This window comes from Carlito syrichta, unplaced genomic scaffold, assembly GCF_000164805.1.
Source record: "Carlito syrichta isolate Samal-C Ts95f unplaced genomic scaffold, Tarsius_syrichta-2.0.1 Scaffold303037, whole genome shotgun sequence".
NCBI classification, from domain to species: Eukaryota; Metazoa; Chordata; class Mammalia; order Primates; family Tarsiidae; genus Carlito; species Carlito syrichta.
Genome location: NW_007247133.1, coordinates 100,685 through 109,476, shown reverse-complemented (window position 1 = coordinate 109,476; position 8,792 = coordinate 100,685).

The window sequence follows — 8,792 nt, the reverse complement described above, 5'->3', positions numbered from 1 at the left end:
ATTCCCCCAAGAAAGCTGGGCCTGTGGGGCGCTGCGCCCGCCCGCAGCGCTGGAAACCCCAAGGGACCTGGCCCGCGCGCCCGCCCGCTCCCAGTCCACCCCTAGTCCTATCCTCCAGCACCTCCGGCCTCCTTTACTTATTTGATGTACTGCTAGGCAGACGCCCAGAGACCACTGCGTCGGACCCCGTTCCATAGGCAGGGAAACTGAGGCCCAGGGACCGGAAGGACTTGTCCAGGGTCTTCAGTTTAGACAAGTCTTCAAACCGACTGCGCTCCCCTCTGAGAGTACGGAAGAATTTTCAACAGGGTCGTGAAGGCAGGTAGTTTGAAGGCAGGGGCCAGAAGACTTTCTGCAGCGACTGAGTGAGACTCCAACTCCAAAAAGAAAACAAGCAAGAAAAGAAAGAAAGAAAAAACTGTCTGTAAAGGCCTAAATACTTTCGCGATCTCTGACGCAACTATTCAAACCCGAGCGTCCTAGCTCAATAAGCATACCAGTGTCCTAATAAAACGTTATTTATGGACACTGAAATTTGGATTTCATACAGTTTTCACGTGCCGCGAAATAGTTTTTTGACGTTTTCCCAACCATTTAAAAATGTTAAAATCATTCTTAGCAGTGGGCTGAACAAAAACACGCGATGGGCAGCCAATTTTGGTCTCAAGGTGCCTGTCCTCTGTTTTAAGGAATTCATTTTCCAGATTTTGAACTTCCTAAAAAATCTGGTCTGAGAACTGGTCTGCAAGTTTATCTCCATTCTCGGGTCAGCTTCCACCCTTTATAAAAGAAAGTTGTGTGTCCTTCACACCACATATCTTCCTAACAGTGCTGGGAGATGGGGGTGGGGTAGGCATGCTGAGATAGTAAAATTCACTGGGCCTCCAAGCACGGTCACCATTAGAATTATTGAGGCAAAGGGGAGGCATGCTTCTATCAATCGAAGTTCAAAATGTGCCTAGCCCTATCTTTCTTTGACTTATACATAAATCTTTTTCTTTTTTTTATTTTTGTGTTGGAGTCTCACTCTGTCACCCAGGCTGGAGGACAGTGGCACGCTCATGGCCATCCCAGCCTCTACCTGCTGGGCTCTGGCAATCCTTCCACCTCAGCCTTCCAAGTAACCAAACTACAGGCGCGCACTACCATACCCAGCTAATTTTTTATTTATTGTAGAGACGAGGGCTTGCCAATTTGCCCAGGCTGGTCTCGAACCCTCAGGCTCAGGCAATCCACTCACCTGGGCCTCCCCAAAGTGCTGGGATTACAGACTGAGCCACCAAGCCTGGCCATACATCTTTCTAAGGGTGTGACATGGCTTTAGAATTAGGGTATTTGGGCCTCTGTTGCATATCATGAATTCATACACTTTGTGGAGTGAAGAGTTGAGAGTGACTTCCCCTCTTTCACGCCTTGATTACTATCAAAGAATAAGTCTCTTGAGGCAGAGAGTCTTGACAGTAAAGCAAGCTTCAAAAACTGACCATATTTTTCTCACAGATTTAAAGGTAAGCAATTATTTTCAGTGATTCTTAATAGGCTTTGCTAGGATTTGGAAAGAAACGGAGAATATGAGTGAATCTCATGCCAGAGTAAGAAACCCTTTTGCAAGTCAAGTGGTTTGCAATCTTTGCTTTCCACAGAATCAAAGGAGGGCCAAATTTAGTTGTCAGTAGAGAGATCGTTAAAAATAATTTTTGATGATAGATCACTGTGTGATCTTAGTTATCTGTCATCACATTGCTATAGCCAAACTCCTTCGGTTCCTACCAACTTCTTTACGTGAAGGTTTCCATCACTTATAACCAGTGATGTGCTGGTAAATGTTTGACAATGGGCTGGGAGATGCAGGGAGTGCAATTTGTACCATTTGCCAGTTACTATGGTGTAAATACTCCCACCATGGTTGATTTCTTTCTTTCTTTCTTTTTTTTAATCAATTCTCACTCTGTCACCCAGGCTGGAGTGTATAGTGTCATGTTCACAGCCACTGCAACCTCAACCTGCTGGGCTCAGTTATCCTTCTGCCTAAGCTTTCCAAGTGTCTGGAACTACAGGCATGCACCACCACGTCCAAGTAATTTTTTGATTTTTAATAGTAATGAGGTCTCACCAAGTTTCTCAGGCTGGTCCCAAATCAGGCAATCCTAGGCTCAGGAAATCCTCTTGCCTCCAATTCCCAAAGTGCTGGGATTACAGACATAAGCCACCACATCTGGCCACCATGGCTGATTTCAAGCTGCCAATGAGATGTCACTAAACATGGAGTTGGGAGGAGATGAGGAATATTTCTACCACACAGATATAATAGGCATAAATAATATTAATAAAATATTTTTAATGTAGTGAGATAATTAGGAAGTTATGAGTTTTGAGTACTTCTTTTGTTTTTAATATAATTTATTTAATTATACATTTATATAATTTGATTTTTTGTAATAGTTATGTTTCACAATCAACTCACAAAATTCCTAAAAATCGACTTGTGAATCAAGAAAAGCTGGTTTGACACACCACTTGACAGTTATAAAAAAATTAAAAATAGAAACAAAATTATTCCTAAAACTTATTTCATTCTAACCCAAGCATTATTCATCCAGGTTGAAGTGAACTGCAGAGAAAAAATTGCTCCATTCACCTCATTAAGATGGGAATTTCTAACACAATTTTACTTTTTCTGTTTAATAATTATTTGTCAAGGTTTATAGGACTGATTTCACAAGCACATACTTATATCAAATTATATATTTTAAATATGTGTAGTTTATTTTATGTCATTCTACTTCAACAAAGCTATGTATGTTTGTATTTGAGTCAGGATCTCACTTTTTGACCAGGCTAGAGTGCAGTGGTATGATCATAGCTCACCACAGCCTCCAACTCCTGGGTTCAAGCAATCCTCCTGTATCAGCTACAGGACTACAGGCATGCACCACCACAGCTGACTAATTTTTTGTGGGTTTTTTTTTGGTAGAGATGAGGTGTCACTATGTTGCTCAGGCTGGTCTGGAACTCCTGGGCTCAAGCGATCCTCTGTCCTCAGCCTTCCAAAGCGCTAAGATTACAAACATGAGCCACTGCACCCAGCCAATTAATCCCACACCTTTGGGAGGCTGAGGTGAGTGGATTGCCTGAGCCCGCGGGTTCGAGACCCTCCTGGGCAGCGAGACGTCATCTCTACAATAAATCAAAAAATCAGCCGGGCGTGGTAGCGCATGCCTGTAATTCCGGCTACTTGGAAGGCTGAGGCAGAAGGATCGCCGGAGCCCAGCAGGTCGAGGCTGCGGTGGCCGGGAGCGGCCACTGCACTCCAGTCTGGGCGACAGAGTGAGACTCTAACTCAAAAAATAAATAAATAAATTGTTGTTGGACTATTTTATTTTATTTAATTTTTTGAATTGGAGTCTCACTCTGTCTCCCAGGCTGGAGTACAGTGGCACGCTCACGGCCATCACAGCCTTGATCCGCTGGGCTCAGGTGATCCCTCCGCCTCAGTCTTCCAAGTAGCTGAAATTACAGGCACGCACCAACATGCCTGGCTAATATTTTGATTTCTTGTAGAGATGAGGTCTCACCAAGTTTCCCAGGCTGATCTCAAACCCGTCGTCTCAGGCAATCCTCTCACCTCGGCCTGTCAAAGTGCCGGGGTTATAGGTGTGAACCACCGCACCTGGCTATATTGTTTGATTTCAATCGTACAAAACAATGTAAATATATTACAATTTTTAAAAGTCCAGGGACAGGCATGGTGGCTCATTCCTATAATCCCAGCACTTTGGGAGGCCAAGGTGAGAGGATTGTCTGAGCCCACGAGTTCGAGACCAGCCTGGGCAACTTGGCGAGACCTCATCTCTACAAGAAATCAAAAAATTAGCCAGGCATGGTGGCACATGGCTGTAGTTCTAGCTACTTGGAATACTGAAGCAGAAGGATCACCTGAGCCCAGTAGCTCAGTGCTGCGGTGGCTGTCAGTGTGTCACTGCACTCCAGCCTGGGTGATGGAGTGAGACTCCAACTAAAAAAAAAAAAAAGAAATCGAACAATAATTGTAATAATATTCCTTCTCCACTTCCAATGCTTTACTATATTAGCCTTTAAAAATAATAGTTGCTGGGCACGGCGGATCACGCCTGTAATCACAGCATTTTGGGAGGCAGAGGAGAGAGGATTGCCTGAGCCCAGGGGTTTGAGACCAGTCTGGACAACTTGGCGAGATCTCGTCTCTACAATAAATCAAAATATTAGCCAGGTGTGGTGGTGCACGCCTATGGTTCCAGCTACTTGGTAGGCTGAGGTGGAAGGATTGCCTGAGCCCAGCAGGTGGAGGCTGCAGTGGCCATGAGCATGCCACTGCATTCCAGCCTGGGCGACAGAGTGAGACCCCCCCAACTAAAAAAAAAAAAAGTAAAATAATAATTCAACTTACACTTATATTGTTAAGCAGAGAAATATGATAGAGTCAGCAATAAGCCTCTTAAGCATAAAAAACACATCATGATAAAATTTTGTGGTAGAACATGGAGTGGAAATTTCCGTTCAAGTAGAAAAAGAAATGATGCAAAATTTCTGACTCTTAGAAGAGTCTGTTCATGTATTTTTTAAATGGATGGTTGTGAGTATCAAATTGCTAGGGCATTTAATTTAACTGGATACACTTAAAAGAGAGATGTAACCATTTTAAGTGTATGAATTTATAATATGCCAGAAATTACAACCATTGTAACTATTTAAACTTTAAAGGAAAAATGTTAGCTATCAACTAAAAAATGTGCCAGGGAGTACATAGTTTTAAAATAACCATTTAGAGCATACACTAGCAGAAAAAGACTGAAAACAGCAACTTTAGACTGTTAGTAGAAGGTCTCTAAAACTATCCTAACCCTCTGGAATTAAGGAATTAATTCCTCCTTCTCCAAATTCTGAAAATCTCTGAAGGCATGAAACATATTTGAATGTAATTATCTGTGCATTTATGGGTTTTTATCTTGGGCTCCTTGGATTGGGGTGGGAGTATATGAATGGCCAATACTCTTGTAGGGTATGTGTCACTACATAAATTATTTGGGAGTAAGAAACTTCAGATTCTTTCTTTTTCTCTTTCTTTCTTTCTTTTTCTCTTTCTTTCTCTCCTCTCTCCCCTCCTCTCTCCTGTCTCCTCTCTTCTGTTTCCTCTCTTCTCTCTCTCTGTTTCTTCCTTTCGAGTTGGGATCTTGTTATGTTGCCCAGGCTGGTCTCAAACTCCTGACCTCTAGTGATCCTCCCACCTCAGTCTCCCAAAGTGCTGTGATTGCAGGCATGAGCTTCTGTATCTGACTTCAGATTCTTTTTTTAGAGCCATAAAGAAATCCTGACCCCTGAAGGGTTAAAAACAATTTAACCAAAACCCAAGATTCTTTGAGAAGTTCTATTGGGCTCTTCTTTGGCTCCCAGAAAACAAAATGCAGTAGTCAAAGGTTTGTAGTACTAAATTAGCCCACATGGGGTTGAAGTACAAAAACCCAACCTACCAAGCAAAACCCACAGTGTTTAGAGCCAAAACATTCTTGATTAATATCCTGGTTTCAGGGCTGGGTGCGGTGACTCAAACCTGTAATCCCAGCACTTTGGGAGGCCAAAGCGAGAGGATTGCCCAAGTCCAAGGTTTCGAGACCAGCCTGGGCAACTTGGTGAGACCTCGTCTCTACAATAAATCAAAAAATTAGCTGGGCGTGATGGCATGCGCCTGTAGTTCCAGCTACTTGAAAGGCTGGGGCAGAAGGATCGCCTGAGCCCTGCAAGTCGAAGCTGCGGTGGTTGTGAGGTTGCCACTCTACTCCAGCCTGGGTGACAAGAGTGAGACTCCAACTCAAAAAAAAATCCTGGTTTCTGGATTTGTCAACTGAAGGAAAGTTTGCAAGTCACTTTGCTCCCCCATAAAATGGGGATAATTCCCTTTTGAGGTAATTAGGAGAATGAAATAAGGGGAAGTGCTGGGCATATAGTAGCACACTTGCCTATGTTGGTTCCCCTGCCCTTTCTGCATACTCTACCCTGAGGTGGAGTGAGTCTGAGGGATGTCATTGGTCAAACACTTTACATCCTCCCCACCAGCTTCCTTTCAAGCTAACAGAAGTGATTCAAGGCACCAATAGGCAGCTGCCTCCCATGGAGCTCCAAAAGGATCCTGCCTACAAAAGAGGTGAAGATGTCTCCCTTTTCTTTCTTTCTTTTTTTTTTTAGAGTCATCAGAACTATGCTATATCCTAAGTAAAATGACATCAAAGTGATACAGTGATTAAATATGAATCCTTCACATGCACACAATTTCTTGTTTTGATGAAGTTTTCCTCTTTAACAATTTGTTCCTTCAGTTTGCAAAAGTAACACTATTTACAAAAGGAAAAAGGCATCACCAAACCCCCCCCTTTTCTAAGACTTCCCAGGTCAGAGTTAATGAAGGCTGGGTACATACCTGGAAACACCAATCCTGTCCTTAGATGCCCCTTCTCCTGGAAGCCTTCTAGAATGCATCGCCTTCTGATAGCTCTCATTTATCCCTCCCCTGAAATGCTTAGTATTCCATCTGTCCCTCTCTTTGGGTAGGCATCCCTTTCTCACTCATATTAGAGATTGTGAACAGTCTTCAGCAGGGCACGGTGGCTCACGCCTATAATCCCAGCACTTTGTGAGGCGGAGGCGAGAGGATGGCCTGAGCCCAGGGGCTCGAGACCAGCCTGAGCAACTTGGCGAGATCTCATCTCTACAATAAATCAAAAAATTAGCCAAGTGTGGTGGTGTGAGCTTGTAGTTCCAACTACTTGGAAGGCTGAGGTGGAAGGATCGCCTGAGCCCAGCCAGGTTGAGGCTGTGGTGGCCGTGAGCATGCCACTGCACTCCAGCCTGGGCGACATAGAAAAAGAGTCTTCAAAGTCAGAGTGATCTAGATTGCAGTCTTGGCTGTGTGACCTGAAATAAGACACTTTACCTCTCTGTGCCTCAGTTTTCTCATTTGTAACTGGAATCATTACAGTTCTTAACATCATAGGAATGTTAAGAGTATGGTGGTTAGCATAATACCTAGCACCAAAATGTTATCTATTTTATGATCAAGGAGGTCTCACCAGAAGAGTCTCAAGTTATTCCCCTACCCAGTAGCTCCTCATACCCAGTAAATAACAGGTAATCACATCACTATTTTCAGAACAGCTAAAAGGTTGGACCTCTTTCTCAGAATGGTGCCAGCCTTCTCTGGTCTTCCTCACTTCATGCAAATATGCAGTTCCAGATAACAACAGCCTGGAGTTTCCAGAGGTCATGGAATGTCCAGCCACTGCCTTGCATAACCACAGAAACTGGGAACACTTTGCTCCGAAGGGTCCTCCCAAACCACTCAATCCGATAGTACCCCCAATGTAGGACAGGCAAACTGAGGCATACACAGTGAGTTAGCATCCACCAGAGGTATTTTGAAAAATTCTAAAAATAGCCCCTCTGATGACTCTTTCTGCTTGCTTTGATTTTTTGTCATAACATTTTCCTTACCTGCCACCACGTATTTATTCTTTCACTTGTTTATCATCTGTTTCCCCTGTCTGATTTAAGTTCCATGAGGGCAAGGACATTGTCTTGTTCATGGATGTATCCCTAGCACCTTGCCTAAGGTCTGGTACAGATGAATGGTCAGTAAATATTTGTTGTGTGAATAACTGGATGAATGTCATTTGGATGCTTTTCCTTTGAAGCACAGACATAGCAATTCATTCATTTGGTCATTTATCCAACAAACATTTGGTGAATATCTTGCAGATTGATATTGATAAACCCTGGTGAATAAGACACTGTCTCGATCTTAAGTAGCTCCTGATTAGTTGACAATAACCGGCTAAGGATCTACTATATGCCAAGCTCTGGGCTGGCAACTTTATATGCACCTTCTCTGTCTTAGCCCAACTCTTGCCATTGCAAGACAACATGCCTCATTCAGGACTCTGTTATGTGCGCCTGTGAGCTTGGTATGGCTGAGGGGGGTAGTTGTCAAAGTATTCACTAACTTATGAATTAAGAAAGGTAGGTTTATTAAAGGGAAGATACATGATGAAGGGCACAATAGGCAGAGTAGCACAGAGAGAGTGTTTGCTGTCTGCTGTCTGCAAAGAGGTGAGGGCTAAAGGGGTGTTTTTAAAAAAAATCAGTTTATTTATTTTATTTAATTTTATTTTTTGAGTTGAAGTCTCACTCTGTCGTCCTGGATGGACTGCAGTGGCACGCTCATGGCCACCGCAGCCTCAACCTGCTGGTCTAAGGTGATGCTTCTGCCTCAGCCTTCCAGGTAGCTGGAACTACAGGTGCACACTACCACGCCTGGCTAATTTTTTTTATTTATTGTAGAGATGAGGTCTCACCAAGTTGAACAGGCTGGTCTCGAACTCCTGGGCCCAGGCAGTCTTCTTACCTTGGCCTCCCAAAGTGCTGGGATTACAGGCTTGAGTCACCGCACCCCGCTGAGGGGTATTTTTATAAGAGGGGTGTCAGGGTTTAGAGGACCAAGGAATTGTCTTTGGGGGGGGGGTCTGCAAAGGAAACTTTCCAGAGGTTTGTGAAGAGCTGATAGATTGTGGTGTTTTGTTTATTTAAAATAAGCTTAGTTAACTAGCAACAAATGGTTAACTACTTTTTGTTTACTGTGAATGTTTTACAGCTGGCTAACCACCTTTTACAGCTCTTTGCTGTTATCCATAAGTCTCTTTGTAGATCTTTATCTTGAGGTCCCTTTCCATAATATAATTTACCAAATTTATCCAATTGAACCTGGC